The sequence below is a fragment of the Carcharodon carcharias genome, chromosome 14 (genome assembly GCF_017639515.1).
Source record: "Carcharodon carcharias isolate sCarCar2 chromosome 14, sCarCar2.pri, whole genome shotgun sequence".
In the NCBI taxonomy this organism is placed as follows: domain Eukaryota; kingdom Metazoa; phylum Chordata; class Chondrichthyes; order Lamniformes; family Lamnidae; genus Carcharodon; species Carcharodon carcharias.
In genome coordinates, this window is record NC_054480.1 from 38,873,138 (window position 1) to 38,899,679 (window position 26,542).

General features: G+C 45.4%; 1 protein-coding gene across 1 annotated transcript in view; it reads right to left on the reverse strand.

Moving 5' to 3' along the window:
* The window catches only part of samd10b (sterile alpha motif domain containing 10b), a 123,596-nt gene that overhangs the window by 54,729 nt on the left and 42,325 nt on the right, over positions 1-26,542 (reverse strand). The window lies entirely within an intron of this gene.

The window sequence follows — 26,542 nt, forward strand, 5'->3', positions numbered from 1 at the left end:
GATTTCAGTCCCGGCTCAATGATCTTTCTGGATTCTGCATTGAGACAATTTAAAGATGTTGATGGATGATTTATATCTTCGCGTCTGGAGTCAGCAGCTGCTGGGTTGATTCTTAAAGCACTACCTGTGGCATGTGGATGGTCAAACAACAGGCAGGGCTCAAGATTGTAGAGTGGATAGAGAGACACAGAGAGAAAGAGGGTGGAATCATCCAGATTTACACGAAGTGCGGTAGCGAGCAGGTAAAACGACATTTTACCCGTGGGCTGCAATGGTGGCTTATCACTCCATATCATCCCAAACCTGCTGCAGTAGCTATGCATTCTCGGGAAACACACAGTTTCCATGGCGGATGGGCTCTTATTCGCCCACCACACCATCACCTCGCCATTTCATCACGTCGGGCCCATATTTAAATTCCAGACCTGCGTACACATCTCAGTGCTTCCAGCACATGACTATTGCAGGGAAAATGTCCACGAAAGGCAAAAAAACTGCAGCCCCCAGGTTTAGTGACGCATCACTGGAACGCCTTTTGGATGCCGTGGAGGCCTGCCAGGATGTCCTCTACCCCCACTCTGGCCACAGGATGGGCAGCTGTGTGACCAACCAGACTTGGGAGGCGTTGGCAGTGGTGATCAGGGCCAATGCTGCACCGAAGAGGTTGACCATCCAATGCAGATAGAAGATGAATGATCTCATCTGTGCAGCCAGAGCAAGGCAACCATCTCATCACTCTAAACTCGCACACTCAAGCTCATCACATATTCACTGGCATCTCGCTTAGTGCCAACTCAAGGGACATCACCACCCATTCTCTCACACATACCCTCGCATGTCCATCTGGCCTCATCTCCTCTGGAGACTGCCTCCTCAGCCCTCACCATCTTGAGGCCAATTGCACAGATCAGCATGTGTCCCCACATGCAGCCAGGGTTACCTTCATTCCCCAGTACAGCACTCATCCCGCAGCCTCTTCCCTTGCCTGAGGCCACTTCCCCCCTTCACCATGCAAGCCCTAGCTCTGTAGCCATTGAAAAGCCACCCACATATGATTGATCTGGTAGGTAGAGACCTACCCGTGGGCCCCCTGATGTGGTGCTGTCTGTGAAGACTGGCATTGACGCCTGTGAGTGCTGATCGAAGCAAGGTAGGCAAACAAACTTTGAAGTCCCGAGCAAAGAGCAGCCTACCAGGTGCACATTGCTTATGTGCTGTTGTGGGCGGACGATCCGGGGTACAATTCCAGCGGGCTGGCCTAATTATAATATGCAGATGTATTACAATGAGGTTCCCGACGTCCAATGGTGGGAAATGCAGCCAGCCATCAGCAGGCTGAGCTGACAAAGGCAAACTGGTTTCACACCGTTGTGAAACCAATCACCCCATATTGTCTGCTCATGCCAATGAACACATCCAATGCTGGCGGGCACGGAAAATCCCAGCCAGAGAGAGAGAGAGAGAGAAAGAGAGCAAGTGCCTACTAAGAGTCCTCCTAGGGGGTTTGTTGGCACATCACATGTACCTCTCTCACCAACTGACCAGTTACACAAATATGGTCAAAGTAAGTTGATTCCAGGTCCATGGTTTATACAAGATTATGGCTGGGAGAGTTCCCTTCTCAACCAGGGTCTACTGTCCAAAGTGATTGTGTCTAATGGTTTGTTACACACCCAGCTGAATACACAGGTGTCCGGATGTTTTGTGAATGGGTCAGAAAATGAGCCATTCACATTCCTCATTGACAAATTGTGGTCTATTATTTGAGACAATCCCATCTGGTAACCTATGTGTGGAGAATATATTCTGTAATTCCCTTATCAAGTCCTCAGCCATCATAGTGTGGAGTCTGGCAGCTTCTAACCACCTGAAGTAATAATAAATAGTAATGAGGTATGCTTTTCCCTGAAAGTCAAAGAGATCGAGTACCTGTTTCTGCCGAGGTCTATCTGGGAAGCAGGAAGGTAACAGAGGATCTCTGAGTGGCTGGCCATTAATCTTGCAGGTATGGCAGGACAAGACAAAATTTTGGATAGCCTTTGAAATGTCTGGCCACCAAACAGATTGCTGTGCACGTTCTCTATACGTCACTATTTCCAAGTGGCCACCATGGATTCTTTGGAGCTTTTCCTCCCTTATTTTAATGTTTCATTCATTGCCACTTCTCTTCCAGGAATGCCTACCTTGAAAAAATTCTGCTCTTCTCTCTGATAGCATTTCCATTGTCTCTTTCATGATGTTTGCCTTCATTGCTTTCCAATTTCCTCCTGGTGTTTGATAAGGTGTTTACCAAAACTCATATTCACAGCCACATCTTCTTTCTCAGTGACTGTCTCCATCTCTGACTTACCACACATGGATTCCAACCAAAGTTCCATCCTTCAAGTTTTGAATCCATCCAGGATTCCAGGTATCTCTGGGATATACAATGCTCCTCAGACTGCTGTTCCCATCGCATCCTGAGGTCCACACCCGGTGCCATGTGCCACCATATGTGCACACTCGAACTCTCTCTCCAGCATCACCCTATCTCAAAGCTGACCTTGTCCCCAGTTCCATTTCATTTTTCGCATTATCCAATGCCTTAACGAAAAACTTTTTCTCTTCCTTTCAGGCCTTAAGGATCGCATGCTCCAACAATTGACATCAACACCCACCCAGTCCCGTCCCTCTGACCCCATCCCCTCTACTAATCCCAACTCTTGCCGTGTATTCACTATACCCTCTGACCTTCCCCTCTCTGATGCTGAACATTTGGTGCTTAGCAAAGGACTTGGTTTCATCCCCATATGGTCTCACCTCAATGCATTTCACACTCGACATGACGCTGAACTCTTCTTCCAGTGTCTTATCTTCGTGCTCATTTCTTTGGGTAGGAGTCCTCCTCCAACTCAACGGAGCCTTTCACCCACCTCCAGTATTCTCCCTCTACCTGGACCCCTTCCTCTGGCCTCTTACCTGCTCTTGATCTTTTCATTGAGAACATGATATCGGCCACCTCAATTTATCTGCTCCTCTCACCCACTCCAACCTGTCTCCTTCGGAACTTGCTGCACTCCGTTCTCTCAGGTCCAACCCTGACTTTGTTATTAAACCTGCTCACAAAGGTGGTGCTATTGTTGTCTGGTGTACTGACCTCTACCTTGTAGAGGCTGAGCGCCAACTCTCAGATACTTCTTCCTACCTCCCCCTAGACCATGTCCCACCACCGAACATTAAGTCATTGTTTCCAGGCTGTCACTGACCTCATCTCCTCTGGAGATCTTCCCTCCACAGCTTCCAACCTCATAGTCTCCCAACCCCACACAATCTGCTTCTACCTCCTTCCCAAAATCCACAACAGGACTGTCCTGGTAGACCCATCATATCAGCTTGTTCCTGCCCCACTGAACTCATTTATTCCTATCTTGACTCGACTCTCCCTCCCCTTGTCCAGTCTCTTCCCAACTACATTCATGATTCCTCTGATGCCATATGTCATATCAACAATTTCCAGTTTCCTGACCCTGACCATCTCCTCTGTCCAATCCCTCTACAACCCCATTCCCACACCAGGATCGTCTGAGGACTCTCTGCTTCTGCCTTGAACAGAGGCCCAAATGATCCCCGTCCATCACTATTCTCCTCCAAATGGCTGAACTTGTTCTTCACAGAACAATTTCTCCTTTAACTTGTCTCAATTCCTCCAAATAAAAGATGTGACTTTGGGTATCTGCATGGGCCCTAGTTATTCCTGTCTCTTTATGGGGTATGTGGAACATTCCTTATTCCAGTCCTACTCAAGCCCCCTCCCACAACTCTTTTTCCGGTACATCGATGACTGTATCTGTGCCACTTCATGCTCTTGTCTGAACTTGGAAACATTTATCAATTTTGCCTCCAATTTCCATCCCTCTTTCATGTTCACGTGGTCCATCTCCAACATTTCCCTTCCCTTCCTTGACTTCTCTGCCTCCATTTCTGGTGATAGACTGTCCACCAATATTTATTACAAACCCACCAACTCCCACGGCTACCTCAACTACAGCTCTTCACACTCTGCTTCCCGTAAGGACTCCATCCTATTCTCCTCATTCCTCCACCTCCATCTCACCTGTTCCGATGATGCTACCTTCCAAAACATTTCTTCTAACCTTTTTCCTGAACCGAGGTTTCCTCTCTGCTATGGTTGGCATGGGCCTCAGCTGCATCCAATAATCTCCTGCACCTTTGCCCTCACCCCTGCCCCTCCCTTCCAGAGCCATGAGAGGGTTCCCCTTGTCCTCACTTTTCATCCCACCACACTCAACATTCAAAGGATTATCCTTTCCATTTCCGCCAACTCCAGCATGAAGCCACCACCAAATAAATCTTCCCCTCACCTCACCTATCAGCATTCCATAGGGACTGTTCCCTCCGTGACACCCTGATCCACTCCTCCATCACCCTGAACACCTCATCCCCTTCCCACGGCACCTTCCCATGCAATCACAGAAGGTGTAACACCCACTCCTTTATCTCCTCTCTCGTCACTGTCAATGGCCCTAAACACTCCTTTCAGGTGAAGCAGTGATTCACTTGCACCTCATTCTATTTGGTCTACCATATTCGCTGCTCACAATGCAGTATTGTCTACACTGGGGAGACTAAACGCATGTTGAGTGATCACTTTGCAGAACGCTTCCACTCAGTCCGCAAGCATGACCCAGACCTTCCTGTCGCTTGCCATTTCAACTCACCATCTTGCTCTCATGCCCACGTTTCTATCCTTGGCCTGCTGCAATGTTCCAGTGAAGCCCAATGCAAACTGGAAGAACAGCACCTCATCTTCTGATTAAGCACTTTACAGCCTTCAGGACTTAACATTGAGTTCAACAACTTCAGACCATGAGCTCTGTCCTTCATTTTAATCCTTTTAAAAAAAAATTTCCAAACCACCTCCCTTGTTCTGATGTTTTGCTTTCACAGGACTCTGACCCTTGTTCTGCTTTTAATACATTCTGCTATCTTAGCTTCATTAGCAACTTCTTTAGTCTTTAACACTACCATTCATACTCCCTTTGTCTTGTGTCCATGACATCTTTGTCAAATCTCTCCTGAGCTTCCACTTATCCCTGACGTTCTATTTTGCTCCACCTGTTCCATCTCTACCCCACGCACCCTTCAACAGTATGAAATCCATCACATTTCTACCTCTCTTCAGCTCTGAAGAAAAGTCATACAGACTTGAAACGTTAACTCTGTTTCTCTCTCCACAGATGCTGCCAGACCTGCTGAGTTTTTCCAGCACTTTCTGTTTTCATTCCTCCCTCATTGTCTTGGGTATAACAAGGTGGTGATTGAAGACCAGAAGATCATCCATTATCGTTAGGTGCTTTTGTTGCTCATGATATTTTCGTAGGAGCTGGTCAGTCGGACTGTATTTTGACCAACTTTCTTGCCAAAATTTTCAGATTTGGGCACCCTCTACGTCCTCCTTCTGTGTTTTTTGGACCTCTTGCAACTTCCATGCAGAGACTGGTAGGGAATTCATTCTGATTGATGAGAGTGCTTCCATCTCAGAGACAACTATGAAGTCCTGGGTAATGGCTTGATCCACCGTAGCTCTAGATAAGGCGTCAGCCATGGTCTGCGATTTCCCTGGCACATACACAGCTACGCACTGGTAATGCATCAACTGAAGCCTGAACCTTTGGATGCATGGGGGCATTTTGATGATCTTTGTGGAATTAAAGAGGATCATTAATGGTTTATGGTCGGTCTCAATTTAGAAAGGTAAACCCATCAAGTAGTCGGAGAATCTCTCTACTGCCCATGTCAATGCCAATTCTTTCTTCTCTATGGTTGCATTGCATGGCTCCATTTTTGTCAAAGTACAGAGGCTTTCTGTGACTATTCTTCTGGACTTGAATGAATACAGCACCAAGGCTTGTTGAGGACGCTTGGCAGCCACCACTGTGGGCAATTTTGGATTATTTTGTGCCAGCGCATCAAAAGAGATGAGCCTTTCCTTTATACACTGAAATGCATTAGTTTGCTCAATGCATCAAAACACTTTGGCCCTTTCATAAAAGATCGCTTAAAGGTTGGGTAATGGTAGATAAATTAAAAATGCATTTTCAGCCTGATTGACCATTCTGAGGAACCTCTGGACATCAGTAACACACTTCTGTTGTGGAAAGTCGCTGATGGCTTTCGTTTTTTTGACAGTCTACCATTCTACCCTGTCTTTGAATGATTTGCCCCAAGAATTTGACAGTAGTTTTGGCAAATTCACATTTCTCATTTAAGGAGAGACCTGCCTTTTGCAGGGCTTTGAGAACTTAGCAAACTCTGTGATCATAATCCTGTCTTGGGGCTCCACGGATGAGGATGTCATCCACGTGACAAATGGCTCCTTGTTTACCTTCTAGAATATTTGGCATGGTTTTCTGGAGTATTTCCGGAGCCGATGATATTCCAGAGGGAAGGCGTCCGAATGGCGTAAAAAATATTAACAGCCTGGACTCCATCGTCAACAGTAGTTTCCAAGTTTTGCTAAGCTGTCAGCCACTATGCCATAGGATGGATATCTCTCTGGCTGCCTTAGTTGTATGAGGTCAACGCAAAGCTAACCATTCGGTTTGGAAACTGTTATGAGCCCCAAAAATGAACGGGTTGGCTCCTTGACATGTAATATGACTTCTCCATGTAACATTCTGTTGAGTTCCTCTTTGAATTTTGGCAGCAATGGACATGGTACCCTCCTGGGAGTAAATAGGTGGAAGCAATGTAAATATGGTTTACTGAGCCTCTGGAAGAGTTGTGGAAATTCTTGGTGAAATTCAGTCCTGTTGTCTGGCTGTAGGACTTCCTCTACTTTTTTCAGAATGCCCAGCTGCATGCATGTATTTCTGCTGAGTAAAGAGATGCTTTATTGTGCAAGATATAGAGAGTCTCTGTGATTTTATGGCAAAGATTTGTAGTTATTTGATCTTTTATTTGCAGATTTATTCCACCTGGACTTTGAAGTTTAATGTTTGATGGCTGGACAGAAATTGTGTTGAGCATTGCAAAAAGTTGATTTTAAAACTTTTAATTTCCAAAGTGACAGACCAAGAGTCTTGTTCATGATCCTTTAGTTCTCCAAGGAAATTTGTGATGGCATTTTTTTGGTCCTGCTGATTTCACTTGGTGGCGCTTTCGGCATTGAGGTGGTTTAAAGCTGTAGACAGGTGATATATCTTTCTTTTGGAGACAACAGCACGGGATTGAGTTCTTCTTAAAATCGCTGTTTTACCTGGATCGTCACCTTTCTGCAATCAGCAGACAGGTTTCAACTTGCAAGTTGAATGGAGAGAGTGAGGAAAGGAGCCCACTCAGGGCCTTGTTCCTTCAGCATCTTAGTTGCCTGTCCAGTTCTGCAGAGAAAGCTGGTGCTTAAATACATAAAGAGTTGTCTTATCACACGACCTTCTCTCTCCATCTGCCCAGCGACCTAAATATGGTTGTGGCTAGTATTCCAGTTGCTTTGATGAGATCATGGTTGGAATTGATCTCTCAGTCAGGGTCCCATTGTCCTAGTGATTATGTCTAATGGTTTGCCTCCAGGTGATTGTCTGGACACTTTGCTAATGGGGATAGGAGATGGCCCCCATTCATTTCTTCCAAGACAATTGTTCCTGATATGGTTTTGCAGACAGGTTTCAACGATTTTGGAACATAGCATGTACAGTGATGCAAATGTGCAGCCATCTTTGACTGTAATCCCAAGTTTCTGGAATATGGCTTTAGTCTTTTTTTAAAAAATCAATCAGGGGTTCCTAGCCAATAAATTCAACAATATTTTTTTATGTGAAGCACCACCGAGTGAAAGCAGCAGGACCACCAATTTCGGCCTGAAGCCAGCCAAGTTACCAATCTTCAAGAGCTGTGTACCCCTTTGATACAAAGCAGGTCTCACAACACTTACCCCATAGTTTCCACAAACTTCCTGCTATTCAGCTATAGCAGGCACAACACCCAAACACAATGCAACAATTCACTGGCATTCTTCCCTTTCTCTTGCAGGACAAGGTTGCACATAACCTCAGGGAGCAGGTGAGAACCGATGAGAGAGATGGTGCATGGTATTGTAGGGATAGCAGTCACTTAGACTGTTGCTTCTAGTGTCACTGAGAACATTCAGGATGATGATATGTTTCTGCTTAATGCACATTCTCTAATCCAATGCTTCCTTATCCTACTATCTGGTAGGAAGCACATTTTTGCTTTCAGTTACTCAAGAACTGCCACCTGATCTCCAGATAAAGATGAGGAGGAATTTCTTCTCTCAGAGGATCGTTAGTCTTTGGAATTCTCTTCCACAGAGAGCAGTGGAGGCTGGGTCATTGAACATATTCAAGGCTGGGCTAGACAGAATTTTGATCTACAGGGGAGTCAAGAGTTACTGGGGGCCTAGCAGGAAAGTATAGTTAAGGCTACAATCAGATCAGCCATAATCTTATTGAATGGCAGAGCAGGTTTGGTGGACTAAATGGCCTACCTCTGCTCCAATTTCTTAGGATCTTATGAACTCACAATCTCAGTTTAATGTCTCAGCTGACTGACTGCACCTCCAACAGTATGCCACCCCCTCAGTCATGCACTGGGAACGTCAGCCTAAATTTTTATGCTCAGGTCTAGGAATGACACTTGAACCCACAACCAGGGGTCACTATAGGACCCCTGCTCTTAAGATATATATTAATGGTCTAGAATTTGGTGTACGGGGCACAACTTCAAAATTTGCAGATGACATAAAACTTGGAAGTATTGTGAACCATGAGGAGGATAGTATTGAACTTCAGTAGGACATAAACAGGTTGGTGGAATGAGTGGACAAGTGGCAGGTGAAATTTAACACAGAGAAGTGTTAAGTGATTCATTTTGGTTGGAAGAACGCAGAGAGACAAATGAAACAAAGGGTACAATTCTAAAGTGGGTGCAGGAGAGGTTGAGCGAGTGGTTAATAAATCATATGGTATCCTGGGCTTTATAAATAGAGGCCTAGAGTATAAAAGCAAGAAAATTATGTTAAACCTGAGTAAAACACTCGTTCAGCTTCAAATGGAGTATTGCATCCAGTTCTGGACCCAATACTTAAAGAAGGATGTGAAGGCATTAGAGAGGGTGCAGAAAAAAAATCACAAGAATGGTTCCAGGGATGAGGGACTTCAGTTTCTTTAAAAAGGAAATTGGATCATTATATGAAAACGAAAAATGTTCAGGGCTACAGGTAAATGGCAGCAGAGTGGCACTTGGTGAATTGCTCCTGTGGACAGCCACTCTGGTACAACAGGCCAAATGGTCTCCTTCTGTGCTGTAAACATTCTATGATTCAGTGCAACCTCACCATGAAGGCTACGAGCACTGTCACTTGATCACCACCAGCTCAGATACTGGTGCCATGCTTACTTTAGAAGATAGTGCAGAGTTGATATCAGCATGTGGCACGAATGGACATCAGACACTTTCTAATGTAGAGCACTCAGACGAAGACTTAAATGGTGCAGCATACAGGAAAACATTGATGAGCATACACACAGAGATGTCAGGTACATTGACAGACCTGCCACAGAGCCTGTTGTCACTGTCAAGGTGTGTGGAGGCATTCTGCTCCAACTTAACACATAGTTTCAGGCAGAGACATAGCCCATCCTTTCCAACATGGAAGTGGTGGCCAGCTCCATGACAGTACTTGCGAACCAACCGAGATGCAGTGTCCAATTACCAATTTATCAGCTTCCACAACTGCACAGGCAGAAACCACCCAATACCTAAGTGTTGCAGCGGACTGAGGTCATGAGATCCATTCTTGCTGCCAAGCAAATGCAGCTTGGTGCCATGGAGTCTTACACTGTTGCCAGCGCTCAAGGGGCTTGCAGGCTTTCATTGTAGTCCAGCAATCTGTCCACCAGCACATTACTAGAGTTGCTGATTATAGTGTTGCCCCAGGGGAGTGACAGTTGATGCATGGTTTATGCTCCTACAACTGCCTATCCACCAGTGCTCTTGCTGTTGCCTGTCAGCCAGCCAGCCCAGCCTGTCCAGCCTGCTGCTGCCCATGTCAAGGGGCACAATCTGAAGCCCAGCCCTCAAGATCCAGAGCTGATCAACATCATTCTACAAGGCCATCTGCAGTCTCCCCAATGAAAGTCAACAGCCTTCCACCAGCTATGCTGAAGCCACTGGGGTAGCAATGCATAGGAACTATAGGACAGGCAAAGGCGCCTGCAAGAGAGGCACTAAGGGAATGCCCAAGAATAGTTACGTTTTTTATATGTTATTGGAAGTGATATTGGATAAAAGTTGTTATGGAATGATTTATTGGTGGTGTATTTTATTTCAGACTTTGGCCAAGTGGGCGCTGTGATGGCCTGTAGTGGAGGAATGAAAGTGGGGAATTGTGGAGCAGCAGTAATATGCAATGTGATTTTAGGGGAACTGGAATCTGAGTAGTCTCCTCCCTTCCTCCCCTTGAGGTGTCTGTAGGAGACCTGCTGGTTAGATGTGTCTCCCCAGGAGAGTGAGATTGTGGAAGACACAAATTAAGTGACACACTCCAGCGAGTAATGGATGGCTCCCACTGAGCAGTCCAAGTTGTGGAACCATTGTTTCAGAAGGCCAATGGTTTGCCCCATGCCTGGTAGCAATACGCCTTTCATTGTAGCCAGCTGTCCATGCATAGTCAAGTGGCAGAAGGGAGTTATGAGCCAGATATAGAGCCCTAGTCACCAAGTTGTTGGCCTCTGGTTCAGTGTGGTGGCTCAAATATGGCTGACTGGCGCAGGATGAAAATGTCATAGTTGCGGCCAGGATAACGAACATTCACTGTAATCACACACCAACTGCATGTTAAGGAAGTAGTAGCCCCTCTGGTTGAGGTACATCTCCAAGTTAATATATGGGACCCCCAAAGCCACATCCATGCAGCCAATAGTTCCATGCACCACTGGGAATCCCGCTAACTTAGTAAAGCCATGTCCATGCTCTTTCTGCTTCTCTCTGGTGTCATGACTCACTGGGGATAGTGCGCTGAAATATCAAGCCCCACTGATCCGTGACAAATGTGAAAAAGTTTGATCAAACCACCAGATTGTCCCAATTCTACCTGACTGATTAATTTAGGTTAAGAGAATATGAGCACCAGGTTTGTAAACTTACTAAGTAAATAACTGTTTTTTAAATAAACTGTCGTTAACTAGTGGCAAAACTCTACCTCCTTCTTATATCCCTATACATGCACATACAAAACACATAAGACACACAAAAACATGGATTTTAAGGGTGGGACAAAACAGTTCAATAGCACCAATTCCGGAGTACAGGATTCAATGGGTTGATTTTGATCGATGTCTTCCAAGTTCCTTTCTTTTCTTGTTGATGACATGAGGTGGTCTTCCAGCACTTTCAGTATTTAGTTCACTGATTGAGCACTTGCCTTTCAATTTCTCTAACGGCAGTTTTCCTCTTTGCCTCTTGACAGGGATTTTCACAGAGAGAGCAGGTTATAGAGATACGAGGAAGAGAGACTTTTAGATATTTTCTCTTTGTAGGCCAGGAGCTTTCTGCTGCACTGTTACCACACAAAATCCTGATAATCTGGTCAGGATCCAATAAAAATGCTGTTGTCAGGCAGCTCCCTTGGTCCAGGACTCCTTTCTGGCACCATCCTGTCTTTCATGGCACACTCTGTTCCAGGACTGCAACATTGAATATATTTCTCACCCTGTCCCAGTGGACATAACTTTCAACTGTAGCCATTGTAATTTTACCACAGTCCAACAGAAAATAAAAAGATATATTCTTTACAACAGTCCAATAGAAATAAAAAGATATGTTCCTTACATTGGTTAGCGAAAAGACCACAAATTCCCCTTTCCTGATACAAAGGACCTTGGGTCACATTCCTGAAGCAGCAAAGCACAGTAAACAATGAGATGTTTGCAATGTTAGCTACTCCCACCTGAAAGGATCACATGGCTGAAAAATTGAGGACCCCGCTGACATTGATGGCCATTGGAGGCAACAAACTTGCCTTGCTTTACAGGTGCCAGTCCAGATGGAGAAGGTAGCATAATTTTGTGAATACTGTTTTGATGAATCATAGTCATCACAGCCACTGTCCCTGGCTGAGGTAGAGGTAAGGGAAGTGCTCTGTGAAGACACTTGGTGAGTACAGTCTTCTATTGGGAGCCCTCCTCGTCCTCCCTCTCCACATAGCTTCCCCTTTGCGTCAGAGACTGTTCCCTGCCTCCATATCCTTGTGGTGCTCCAACCCAACCATAGCCCCTATTAGTGACAGCAGTCTTTATACTGACAGACCTCCAAATTCCTCTGGCCTCCTTGTCAAAGCTCAGCGCCACTCCTTTCTGAATCCAAAAATGTTTCCAAACTCTTCCCAAAAAAACCAGTAGACAGTCATTTACTCTGCAGGAGCAAAAAAAAGTCAAAAGCACCTCATCTGAAGGTCCCATGCTGATCGTTTTAAACAGGGCAACTGATGGAATGGGTTTCTTTGCACAGTTGAACACAGGTTCAACATGGAGTGTTTAAGAGAGGGTACTAACAGGATTTGTGAGATCCAAAATGGCAGCCAAATCAGTGTTTAACATCACAATCTACCTACCTTGCCCAGTTCCAGCATACAGGCTATGCGCCCACTTTAGCACCCTTCCAAACATGGCGTGCCCTGGGGGCCATGCTATAATTGGTCAGATGAGGTTTGGCTGCCATTTTAGTCATGTTTTGCTGCTTCATAGTTTAAATGTTATGTGAACTTTGGTAAGATTGAAAACTAAAAGAAACAAAGCCAAAAATGGTAATACAATAAAATGGTAAATAACAGAAACCTGAAACTCAGATATTTACTGCACATTGTTGTGTTACATTAATGGTGGAGGTTAAGAATATTTCATTTAATTCTATTATCATTGTCTAATGCACTGGTACCAGTGGTAAACAATGAAAAAATCTATTTCAGAATATGCTCATTCATTAATAAATTAACCCCATGGAAGTTTTAGCAAGCAGTTTTATGCTCTAAACACATTTTTGCAGTGTAAATTTATCTGTTTTTTTTTTCTGCAGTGAACTAGAAGATAGATGCATCACTCCTGCTGATTGTTTAAATTGACTTTTCAACTAAACCCTACAGTCAATTTAAATCAAATAAGAGGACTATGTGGTTTGGAGCAAATAGAGAAAATTTAAAAAATGCTAGTACCATTGCCTTCAACTGTCAACCCTTTCCATTACACTCTCTCTGATAGTCATATGAAAAGCAGGTTAGCGTGCAGGGCAGACAGGAGAGCTGCTTTATATGGATTTTCTGTTTGTACATTATAGCAGAGTCCTTAGCAGATCAGACAGTCTCACACTGAGTAGCACTGTTTTTCTGGAAGTGATATCAGAGCCTAATGTTCTCCACACCCTGGTTGTGAATGAGCTGAAATAAAGTATTGAATTAGTCTGAAACCTTGCTGGGCTTTCCAGTCATTTCCTTGCCCATGTAGTTTCAACCTCAGAGCATGCAGCAGCAAGACTTCCAATTAGCTGCTACAGTCAAAGTGATTTCATTCAGCAACATTTAGTTGACTTGAATTAAAATTCAATTTATTGGCAATCCTTAATGTTACATCAGCAGAAGGTGGCATCTTTTTTCCTTGCTTTGCTCTGAAATCTCTGGCCTACTAAAGCCTTGATGAGAAGGGCAACAATTAAGGACTTGTGCCTTATGACGTTTACAGCATAGCAAGGAGACAGTATATTAATTTTGCCAAATCCAACATAGTTTCAAGCACTTAACTCTGCCTGCTATCTGAGTTGATTGAATTCTGCTTCATGCCTTGATCTGAGACCTATGCCAATTTATCCTTGTACTGAAAACAATACAGCACCTCCAAAATTCTACATGCTAAATAAAAACAAACCAATTGCTGGTGGCATTCTACACATGATTGTTTTAGCTGGCACTCATGGAGCAGTCATGTATGGGTCAAAACAACAGCTGATTGGGCAAACAGCCTAGTGAGCAACATTGGAGAAGCAGCCATTTTTATCCCTACCTGCTGTTTCTGGACTCTCCACATTGCTTAAATACACCAGTGATCATTTATTGACTAGAAATTCCTTTGGGCATTATACGTTTCCTATGAGGAATGTTATACTGTGGAATAAATGTACCACATGAAGACATTTCTAACCTTATGAAATATTAATGATCACCTTGTGTGGGCCAATATGCAGTGATGAATAGTGAAGTTTAGTATTCCATCTATGTAAGCATATCACTGTATTTATTAAATTATACCACGTGCTTATGTGCAGCAGAATTAACTCTTTCAGCCAAACTCAGCTTCTGCCTTTAGACATTCTTTTCACATGTAACCAATAGTTTTATTTCAGGGAAATGCAGCCATTATTTCAAGACTTTACTGTGAAAAGCCTCCATAAAAATATTGACCCACATCGTCTGGTCACAATGGCGGTGAACATTGAGACGTACGCAGTTAATGAGGGCCGCAATGACACCGCAAGTTCCAGGGAGCCGACTTTGGAACCCAGAACTTGCAGCTTGCCAGACGTGGCTCCATGGGAGCATGCTGATGGTCCTGTGGGATCTGTCAGCACATAAACTTGGACTGTTTACCCTTTACTGACCCAGTTATTTACACTGATTTATTTACAGCTGCTCCTAGTGGGAGTTGAATGGTATGAGGAAAAAAATAAGAAGATCCAATAAGAAGTGTCACTTCCCAAATTATTTTAAGGGAAACACTATTAACTTATTTCCAATATTTGATGAAATTGCCTTTGACAGCATTTCACGAAGCGGGATTTTATCTTGGCTTCCAATATGCCCTTTTTAGTTCAGACTCTTAATAGCAAATTTAGTCTTTCTGTTGGGACACCATAAGGTCATCAGATTCTGTTATTAAAAAAAATCATCATTTGTATACTGGCATATAATGGGACAGTAGGTCAGACTGTTTTTTAAATCGTTCCTTTGTCCTCAGGGCATCTGATATCAGTGAATTACTTTTTAAAGTGCAGTTAGTGTTACATAGACCAACCTGGTGGCCAATCTGCATAAAAGGTCCTGCAATGGCAAATGAGGCAAACAACCAGTTAGCCTGCTTTTGGTGGAGATGGCTAAGATGGGAACATTGGTCAAGATACCAGTTGAACTCCCTGTTCATTTTCAAATAATCCCTTGGATATTTTACATCTAATTGAATCATCTGAACAGGTAGGTGGAACATGGTTAAATGACTCATTCAAGAGTTGACATGTCTGACATTGCAATACTGGAGACCATGATGCCCCGTAAAATCCATCCTAATGTAAATGCTGCCAAAAATCACAAAGGTAAATGGGCAAGATTCAGAATAGAACACAGAAGCAACAGATGTTCCTCCAGAGTTAGTCAGTTCCTTAATTCGAACAGTGAAAATATTTGAGGTTTCGTTTCTAAATGTCCACAAAAAGCAGGAAAAATCCAATTAACACCCCATCAGTCTATCCTCAATCATCAGCAAAGTGATGGAAAATGTCAGTGCTATCAAGTGGCACTTATGCAGCAAAAACCTGCTTACCAATGCTCAGTTTGGGTTCTGCAAGGAACAGTCAGCTCCAGATCTCAATGCAGCCTTCAAACATTGACAAAAGAGCTGAATTCAATGAGGTGAGAATGAGTGTCCTTGACATCAGGGCAACATTTGAGTGAGCATGGTATCAAGGAGCCCTAGCAAAATTGAAGATAATGGGTATCAGGGAGAAACTCGCCACTGGCTGGAGTCATACCTAGCAGATTGTGTTTGTTGGAGGCCAAAAATTGCAGCCCCAGGACACCCCTGCAGAAGTTCCTCTGGGTAATGTCCTAGGCCCAACTATCTTCAGCAGCTTCATCAATGACCCATCCTCCAACTGGAAGTCAGAGCCGGGGATGTTCACTGATGACTGCACTTTGTTCAGTACCATATGCAACTCTTCAGATACCGAAGCAATCCATGCCCATAAGTGGCAAGTGACATTTGTGTCATAAAACTGTCAGGAAATTGCCATCTCCAACAAGAGAGAATCTTCCCATCTTCTTTTGACATTCAATGGCATTATCATCACTGATTCTCCAGGTCCGGATGATTTGTGTCCCAGACTGCTAAGGAAGGCAAGAGAGGAGTCACAGGGGCTCTGACCCAAATTTTTAATTCCTCTCTGGCCATGGAGGAGGTGCCAGAGGACTGGAGAACAGCTAATGTGGTTCCACTATTTGAGAAGGGTTGCAGAGATAAGCCAGGGAACTACAGGCCAGTGAGTCTCACGTCAGTGGTAGGGAAACTATTGGAGAAAATTCTAAAGGAGAGAATCTATCTCCACTTGGAGAGGCAAGATTTGATCAGGGATAGTCAGCATGGCTTTTTCAGAGAGAGGTCATGCCGAACAAATTTGATTGAATTTTTTGAGGAGGTGACCAGGTTTGTAGATGTGGGTAGTGTAGTTGATGTAGTTTACATGGATTTCAGCAAAGCCTTTGACAAGGTCCCACGTGGGAGACTTATAAAGAAGGCAAATGCACATGGGATACAGGGTAATTTGATAAGGTGGATTCAAAATTGGCTTACTTGTAGGAGACAGAGGGTGATGACAGGAAGATGCTTCAGTGACTGGAAGCCAGTGTTCAGTGGCGTACCACAGGGATCTGTACTGGGTCCCCTATTATTTGTCATTTATATAAATGACATAGATGACTATGTGCGGGGTAGGGTTAGTAAGTTTGTGGATGACACAAAGCTTAGCCGGGTGGTTAACAGTGAGGCTGAGTGTCTTGGGCTATAGGAAGATATAGACGGGATGGTCAAATGGGCAGATAAATGGCAGATGGAAGTCACCCTGAAAAGTGTGAGGTGATACATTTTGGAAGGAGTAATTTGACAAGGAAGTATTCAATGAATGACATGACACTAGGAAGTTCTAAGGAACAAAGGGACCTTGGCAAGTGTGTCCATAGACCTCTGAAGGCAGAGGGGCATGTTAGTGGGGTGGTGAAAAAGGCATATGGGCCTTTATCAATCACAGCATAGATTACAAAAGTAGGGAGATCACGTTGGAATTGTATAGAACCTTGGTGAGGCCACATCTGGAGTACTGTGTGCAGTTCTAGTTGCCACATTATAGGAAAGATGTGATTGCACTGGAGAGGGCGCAGAGGAGATTCACCAGGATGTTGCCTGGGATGAAGAGAGGTTGGAAAGACTTGGGTTGTTTTCGTTGGACCAGAGAAGACTGAGGGCCGACCTGATCGAGGTGTACAAGATTATGAGGGGCACGGACAGGGTGGATAGGGAGCAGCTGTTCCTCTTAGTTGAAGGGCCAGTCACAAGGGGACACAAGTTCAAGGTGAGGGGCAGGAGGTTTAGGGGGGATGTGAGGAAAAACATTTTTACCCAGAGGGTGGTGACGGTCTGGAATGCGCTGCCTGGGAGGGTTGCCTCACATCCTTTAAAAAGTACCTGGATGAGTACTTGGCACGTCATAACATTCAAGGCTATGGGCCAAGCGCTGGTAAATGGGATTAGCTAGGTAGGTCAGTTGTTTCTCACGTGTTGGTGCAGACTTGATGGGCTGAAACTTCTGCACTGTGATTCTGTGAAATCCCCACCATCAATATCCTGGGGGTTACCATTGCCCAGAGGGTTAACTGAACCAGCAACATAAATACTGTGGCTACAAGTGCCTTTATCAATCACAGCATAGGCATGGTTCAGAGGATGGGAATTCTGTGGTGAATAACCCAGCTGCTGGCTCCTGAAAATCAGCTCACCAAAACTCCTTCAGCAGCAGTTTCAAACCTGAAAGGACAAGGACAGCAGACACATGGGGACACCATCACCTGCAAGTGCCCCTCCAAATCACACACTAATCCTGACCTGGAATTATATCAACATTCTTTCACTGTCACTGGGTCAAAATCCTAGAAATTCCTCCCCAGCAATATTATGGGTGTACCTATTCCAGAGGGACTGATGCAGTCCGAGAAGGCAGCTCACCACCCACTTCTCAAGGGCAATAAGGGATGGATAATAAATGCTGGCCTTGCCAGCGATGCTCAAATCCAAGAAGGAATAAAAGAAAAATGGTCACTCTATGTTCACTGATATTGATAGATCTTTGGGGATTAAGAGATGAAGAAGAAAGGCAAGCAGATTGATTAAGTGCAGATCAGCCATCAATTAATTCAGTGATGGAACAGGCTCAAGGGGCTGAATTGCCTACTTCTGTTCCTAAGTTTATATAGTTTTACAATTGAGAAAGAGGTCAGCATGCTGGACAGCCCTAGGAAACTAACATTGAATCAGTGACAAAGACTCACCTAAAATGATGTAAGCAAAATAACAGTGATGAAGAAAATAATGACACTAAAGAATCACATATCCTCAGGACTAGATGGTTTCCATCACAAGGTCTTGAAGAAAATAGGTGAGAATATTGCAGATGCCATAACTATAATCTTCCAAAGTCCTCTTGATTCAGGGACCATTCCTTTAAATTAGAAAATTGTGCATGTCACTCTGCTTTTAAGAAAGGTGTGAGAGGAAGACTTGGTAATTATAGATCAGCTAGCCTAACATCTACTCCAACCTATAATTAAGGATAGGGTGACTGAATACCTTGCAAATCTTCAGCTGATTAGAGAGAGTGAGTATGAATGTGTAAAGGATAGCTCATGCCTGACAAAGCTGACTGAATTTTTGAAAGATGACTTAAGCAGTGAATGGTTTATTCACTTTATTTGAATTGGTAGTGATAATGAAGCGATATTGAAGGGAAACGTTTACTTGCCGATTGACTGCATGTGGGAGGAGGGTAGGGAGGTGTCTTGTGGTTTGTTAGGAAGTGGAAAACCCAGAAGTCAGGGCTTTCCCTCATGTTGTGGAGTTTTAACTCCAGGGCATGTGGCTTTTGGCACTGACAGGTTCCCCATCCAAAAGGCAGCCTGTTTGATAGGCGTGGCTTCCACTTGGCAGGGAATGCTCTGCAGGAGGCCTCGAGATCAGGTAAATCCAATCCCCAACTGGTGGACGGATCCCGAGTGGCCAGAGGTAGTTTGTGTATCAGGAGGTTCTGCTGGTGGGGGAGCTTGGGAGTCAGTGGAAGCACTCCTGCTCCTCTTGGCTCACAAGGTGTAAGGTGAACATACCTGCCTTCTCCCCTAGGCTCTCCTCACCTTGCTGCATTTTCCATGGTTCTAGAGGCCTAGGAAACTTTGGCTGGTCAAAGTTAAACCTTTAAAGTCATTTAAATCCAAAGCTTCCAGCCTAATTGATATGGTAAAAATGCTAACAGGCATCCTGAGAGAGTGTTGACTGCCCAGTTCACCTCAGTAAAGCCCATTTCAGGTTGGGACTACCTTTCCAACTATTCAGAATTTTTGCTTGTTTAACCTCCCTACCCAAATACAATTCCACAAGTACATTTGCTTGTTGTGCAAAGTTCATATCTAAACATCTCCTGAACCAGCATCCTGGTTACTGATCAGAATACACTGAGTGTATGGGAGAAGAAGCCATTGTAAGAGATGTGTTAGCTACATTGCAAAAGATTGGAATGGAACCATGAGTTGGCTGTATCACAAAGGAGGTGACAGAGAAACCAATCATATTGGAGGTTACATCGAGAAAGATGTCAAAAAGGGCTGCAGTATGATCGCACTACTGTTGCAATAATACAGGATATCACTAAAGACTTGGAACAGGCCAGAAATCAGTGTAAAAGGATATAAACAAACATAGTGGAAGACATGGTCATGAAGTTGAGTAATGATAGCATGTTTGAGAAATTTAGACATTAGTTGGAGGGAGGGCTTTTAAAGGGAGGGAATTGAGGAAGGTAGCATTGATGGGGAACATGACAATCATTGTGGTTTCTGAACAAGGACAGAAGAAGCAGGGTAGAGTAAGGAGGGAAAGGGGATAAAAGAAAAGCAATCTAATAACCATGGAGCAGGTGAAAATGACAAAAATTGGGGACATAGAATGGATGAGAACAGAGAATAAATATGTCCACGTGATTTGCTATTGAAATAATCAGCACTCCCGCTAAATAAAACCTTACCCTAGAAAATGCAATAGGAAATAACAAAGAATTGATGTCTGTATGCATGCAATAAACTTCTCAGTCTGTGAGTGTTCAATAACAGAAAGGAAGTAGGGGGTTCCAAAAAAATTAGCAGTTCATTTCCAGTTATTGTGAAAAGACAGAAGAAATGTCAAAATCTAACAAAAAATTACCTCAAACTGTGATGACTATTTCTAAAAGGCTTTCTCATAATTTTGTTCCCGCTGAAGAAATTTCGACACTGCTGCTCTGGGTTTAAATTTGTTACTCAAATAACAAATAGAACAATAAGATCTTGCAGCAGGATATATTCTGTCCCAGCACATCAATAACCTTACATTCCTGGAGATTGGAGGTTATTTTCTTGTCCTCCAACAATGCTGAATCAGCTCCACTTTTCATTTTCAAACAATAGCTGGAGTCTACAACAAATATTATAGATCAAGCAAAGTCTGCATTTGAAATCGATGGGCACACAAATAGCAAATACCTCAATCACAGCAATAATCAATAGAAAAATCTAAAAAAGAGTACCGATCACTCTGGTTACTTTATTACTGTATTTTTAAACCAAAGGAAAGCTGGTTAATTGAAATGGTTTTGAACAATTATGGTAAATTCTAAGAAATTTCCTTTCGAATGTGAAACTCTGCTTGTATATCTATTCAAATGTTTCAGCCCTGTAGCAGAAGTATTCATAAGCAATGGGTTTGTAGTCACATTTTTTCCTTAAGTTTTAGTACTACTACTTGATTTTCTATTTAACAGGTTGAAGGTGAATAAAATTATGTTGTTTCTAAGTAAATATTAGATCTCTCTTTCTGTTTTTGATTGCCTTTGACATTAGGTGGAATTTTCACAAATTTGCACTAAGTGTGGTAACAGGCAGGTAAAATGATGGCGATGTTAGGTTTTCACGCCCTATCGTCCCAAACCTGCCACATTATTTATGCACTTCCAGGAAACACGGCGTTTCCAAGGCAGGTGGGTTTTCATTCGCCCGCCCGCAATCACCCCGCCACATTATCATGCAGGCACCATGTTTAAAGTTCAGCCACAAGCACACATCTCAGTGCTTCCGGACCACCACTGCTGCACGTAAGACCTGGTCCTGAAACTGAAGAAGACTGCAGCCCCCCCCCCGCCCCAGTTTAATGATGGGGCTCGCGAGCAACTTCTGGATGCCGTAGAGGCCTGCTGGGATTTCCTGTACCCCTGTTCTGGCCGCAGGATGAGCAGCAATGTGACAAATCCAGCTCGGAAGGCGGTGACAGTGGTGGTCAGCGCTAACGCCCTTCAGAAGAAGACAGTCACCCAGTGCAGCAAGAGGATGAATGATCTCCTCCGTTCCACCAGAGTAAGCCACTCTTTTCATCACTCTCACCTCACACACTCACAAACCCATCACACATCTGGAGGGCCCTCACTCACTGCCAGTTCAAGGGGCATCGCCATTCACTCTCTCACACTCACCATCATGATCCTCATCCAATCCGTGGGACCAATCAACACCCACAAAGGCCAGGCATGCTTGTCATCTGGTCTGGCAGGCATCCTGCTTACACATTCTCCTTCTCTATTCATGCAGGACAAGCTGGCACACAACAAGGAGAGAGGTCGCAGACCGGTGGTGGAATGACTGAAATCAAGGTCCTCACGGACTTTGAAAACAGAGCCGTCCAGCTGGCCGGCAATGATCTGGACCGTTCCTGTGCTAACGGTGAGGTCGGTGTTGCTCTGCCAAGTGAATATCCAGCAGCGCAACATCCATCAGCCAACCATGCTGTGAGTGATGTGTCCTCTTTCACAGACACTGCCGTGCACTAATTATCTCCCCTTGCTTTCGCAGGCACATCTGGGAAACAGCCAACAGAGTCCATGACCCAGGGCCTCCAACCCGAAGAAACCTCCGAAGGGGAATCTGAAGGCACCCTCCCTGAAGTCCCGTCACAGTACTCACCCACATCCTCCACCAGTGCAGAGACACATACCTTGGTGGGACCTAGCTTTAGCGTAACCTCAGGATCACAATGTGGTGAGCACATTGCACTGTTTGATCCACTGCAGGCAGTGGGAGGGACTTCCCAGGTGTCTGGCACTCGGAGGACTCCAGGAGACCAGGGCTTTGCTGAGTCCTAGTCAGATGATGAGCCTCTGGACTCAGTCATGTCACAGTTGCTGTAGCTGCAAAGACAAACTCAGGAACATCAGGAAGAGATGTCATCTGCACTCCTTAGATTGCAAGGCACATTGGAGGAGTCCGTCTGCCTTCAGACTGAGGAGATAGCGCCAGAGTGCCAACGCACCGAGGTCAATACTGCATGGAGGCCTTGGTCCAGGACTTCGCTCCTGTACTGCTGCGCGACCTCAACTCCATCACTGATGCCATAGTTGGCCTCCAACAGTGTGTATGCGAGAGGGCAGCTCGATCTCACTCCAGCTACCCCTGATCCTCAGGGAGTCAGCCTGAGGCACCCACAGGGAGGAGGATCCACAGGTGCACACTCTGAGCCCAACCACCCAGGTGACTCTGAGAGTGTCGCCCATCTGACTCCCCTCTTCCTATGACCTCAGCAGTTCTAGCTCCACAGGCCGAGGAGGGTGCCACTGCCACTCAGGGAGACTCTGAAAGCAGGCTGGGGCCCTCCAGGTCTCAGCCCTCCAGAGGACACCCGCCAAAGTCATCACAGGCATGGCTCATAGTCAGCCGGCTGCCTCCACCTCCACTGTGGATATCTGGGGAGAACAAAGACGTAGCGGCAGGCTTAGGAAGGTTAAGGAGAATTAGTTGCACAGCCTGGGCATGTGTTTTAATCAATTGTACATACTGTTCACTAATGTCAATAAACTCTCAAGAATATCTCCCTGCCTATGGCTCCTTGTTCTAATGAGCAGTGTTCTTGTCACGCAGATGTGAAACCTTTCTGCACAAGATAAAGGCAGGTGTTTCAGTCCAGGGTCTCTTCCCTGTGCTTTGTGCAGCCTTCAGACCAAAGTGATCGTCCGGCCTCACTCCCTGGACACATTACTGATGCCTGCACCTTGGCGGTGCTTGTCATTGCTGCCAGAATGTATTGAGCAGGCACCACAGAGTTCTCTCATTCTCTTGGTGTGCTCTCAGCTGGCCCCCATCTCTTCAGCATCTGCGACCACTGATGCTGTGCTCCAGCTCCTGAAGGTCTCAGGTGCTGAAGATGGACAAAGCATTAGATGCTTCTAAAGTTTCATGGCTGCATATTTATGATATGACCCTGATCAAAAGCGCAAGTGAGCTGTCCTCGGCCAGAAAGGAATCAGACTTTCTCAGAGGCTGTGTGAAGATCTATGGAGTGTCCTCACTGCATGTCATCATCATCCTCCTGCAATCGAGTGACTATTGGGGCCTCCACTGCATCTCCATGACAGGAACATTCTCACAGAGGGTACTTGCACTGCCATAAGCCAGGCTGGAGTCAAATGTTCACAAATTCTATACTCGATGGAGTTTAGAGGGATGAGGGGGGATCTGACTGAAACTTACAGAATACTGAAAGGCCTGGATAGAGTGGACGTGGTGAAGCTGTTTCCATTAGTAGGAGAGACTAGGACCGGAGGGCACAGCCTCAGAGTAAAGGGAAGACCTTTTAGAACAGAGATGAGGAGAAACTTCTTTAGCCAGAGAGTGATGAATCTATGGAATTCATTGCCACAGAAGGCTCTGGAGGCCAGGTCATTGAGTGTATTTAAGACCGAGATAGATAGGTTCTTGATTGGTAAGGGCATCAAAGGTTATGGAGAGAAGGCGGGAGAATGGTGTTGAGAAACTTATCAGCCATGATTGAATGGCGGAGCAGACTCAATGGGCCAAATGGCTTAATTTCTGCTCCTATGTCTTATGGTCTTTTGGTTAAATGTAATGTGAGGAAATATGAGAATGCCTCACTGCAGGTCGTCATCACCTTCCACAAATCTAGCAGCTATGAGGGCCTCCCAGGCACACCTGCCTTATCTGCCAGTGCGAGAGCCTCATCCCCATCATCGTCACCTCTGAGGACCTTCTCAGCCTCATTCGTCGGCGTCCTCATCAGAGGAGACGTGCAGCTCCTCCATCTCCTCCTCAGTCAGCACCTCTCCCCGTTGCAGCGCCAGGTTGTAAAGGGTGCAGCAGGTGATGATGATGCATGACACCCTCTGTGGACTGTATTGCAGGGCTCCACCAGCCCGGTCCAGGCACTGCGGTCTGAGGCTGCCTCACGGGTACTATCAGCCACAACCTCTACGGGTAGCCCTTGTCCCTGAGGATTCATCCCTGCAGCTTCTGTGGACCCTGGAAGATTCCAGGGATCTGTGACTGACTGAGGATGTAGGTGTCGTGCACAATCCCTGCAAACCGTGCGCACACCTGCAGGATGCATTTCTGGTGGTCACAAAACAGCTGCACATTCAGCAAATGGAAGCCCTTGCAGTTGATGTAGTTCACCGTGTGTTGTGATGGAGTTCTGAGCGCCACATGAGTGCTGTCAATCGCAACCTGAACCTGTGGGAAACCTGAGGATCTGGGTGAATCCAATCACTCTTGCATCCTGGCTGTCCCGGTCCCGGATGAAATGCACAAAGTTGTGTGCCCTCAAAAAAGTGACATCTGTGACCTCATGGATGCATTTGTGGCTGGAGGTTTGAGAGATCCTGCAGAGGTTTACTGTAGAGCCCTGAAAGGAGACACTGGCATAGAAATTGAACATCGCAGTCACTTTCACAGCCATTGGCGATGGATGCCCTCCATGTCCCCTTGGCACCAATTCCTGCAGTAGCTGGCAGATGTGAGCAACCAGGTCCCTAGACAGGCGCAGTCTTCGACAACTCTGGTTCTCAGTCATCTGCAGGAATGAAAGGCAGTGTCTATAGACCCTGGACGTGGCTAGGCACCACCTGCGCCAGTTCGCTGGGCTCTTGGATGGCGTGTGCAGGTGCCCCAGCCTGAAGCTGCTGCTCCTGCCTCTGCACAGCCAGGAGCCTCAGTCGCTCTCTCCTCCATCGTCTTCACACTCTGTAGACCATCAGGCATACAGCTAGTTCATCAGGCTCCATGATCCTGATGTACTCCTCCTGCAGCATGAAAGAGAGAGACACGTGATTAGCCTGGGTGTACTAAGAACCTGTCCAGGTTAAGTGTGATGGCCCCTTAACGTTTCCCGGAGAGTGCTGGCCACCATTTGGATGACCAGAGATTATTGCACTGCATGGCTGCCCTGTTAGCTTGAACCATGGGGGAGACTGGTCCAAACCAGGATGCTGACATTGCAAGGGGCTTTGAGCAGTGGCTGCTACATGGCCAGCTTTAGCGAGGAGATTGTACACCGTGTGCAGTCCAACTGCTCTGTAGTCCACTAAAATGTTCATTAATTTGCTGTCTGTGCTGGGGTGGGGTATAGCTCTGGAGAACTTGGTGGCACTTTGATGCCTCTGCATTGCTTGAGTAGGCAGATAAGCTGGAAGCCTGATCTCAATCATATCAATGTGGCTGCACTTGAACTGTCTAGTTGCAGAGGAATAGTCACTTCCTACAGGTTTCCCGAATGTGCGGCCACTTACTTCACCCACCCTACCCCCCACCCAGAATAGTGTACGCTATATTCAATGGCAGGGTTGCCCTTACCCACACCCCACTGTCACCAGTCACCTCAAGGCAAGGCTGCATTTGTCTCCCTCTCCCCCTCACCCTCACAAGTCACCTCAGAGGCAAGGCAGCACTTAACCCCAACCCTCCGGCACCCCTGAAGCCTGCAAAGCAACAGGCGACCCTGGTGAGCTCTGCAGAACTTCGCTGTGCACACATCTCTAGTTCATCCAAAGTGCAGGCCACCAAGTGCACGTCGCCTCTGTGCTGTTGTGAAACATGTCAACTTGCTTTCCTGCCGATGTGGACGGACGATCCGGCGGGGGTGCAAGAGCCTGGCAGGTTGGCCTGATAATGATATGCTGATATATTACAAAGAGGTTCCCGACGACCAATGGCGGGAAACGCAGCCCGCCGTTGGTGGACAATCGCGACTTGCCTTCTCACCATCGTGAAACCGATCACGTTATATTGTCCACTCACGCCATCTATCAGGCCCGCTGCCAGCAGGCACGGAAAATTCTGCCCATGGAGTCAAATAATGTCCGATACCTGTGCTACTGCTATTCTTGGACCAGCTGCTAGGCAGTGAGTAGCAGTGGCTAGCTAAAGTGACCCGTCTACTGGCTTTTCCCATTGTTAATTATGGGGAAATACTTGAACCTTCATTATTGTGGATGTGGATTTTATTGATTTTTAAAATGGATTTAGTAAATAAAAATTCAAGTGACTTACAGTGAACAAAATAGCACATGAAATTAAGGAAAATGTGGCTACATGGAGACAAAAATAGTTAGAAGCTAGGAGTAAAAGGAAGTTTCTTGGAATGAA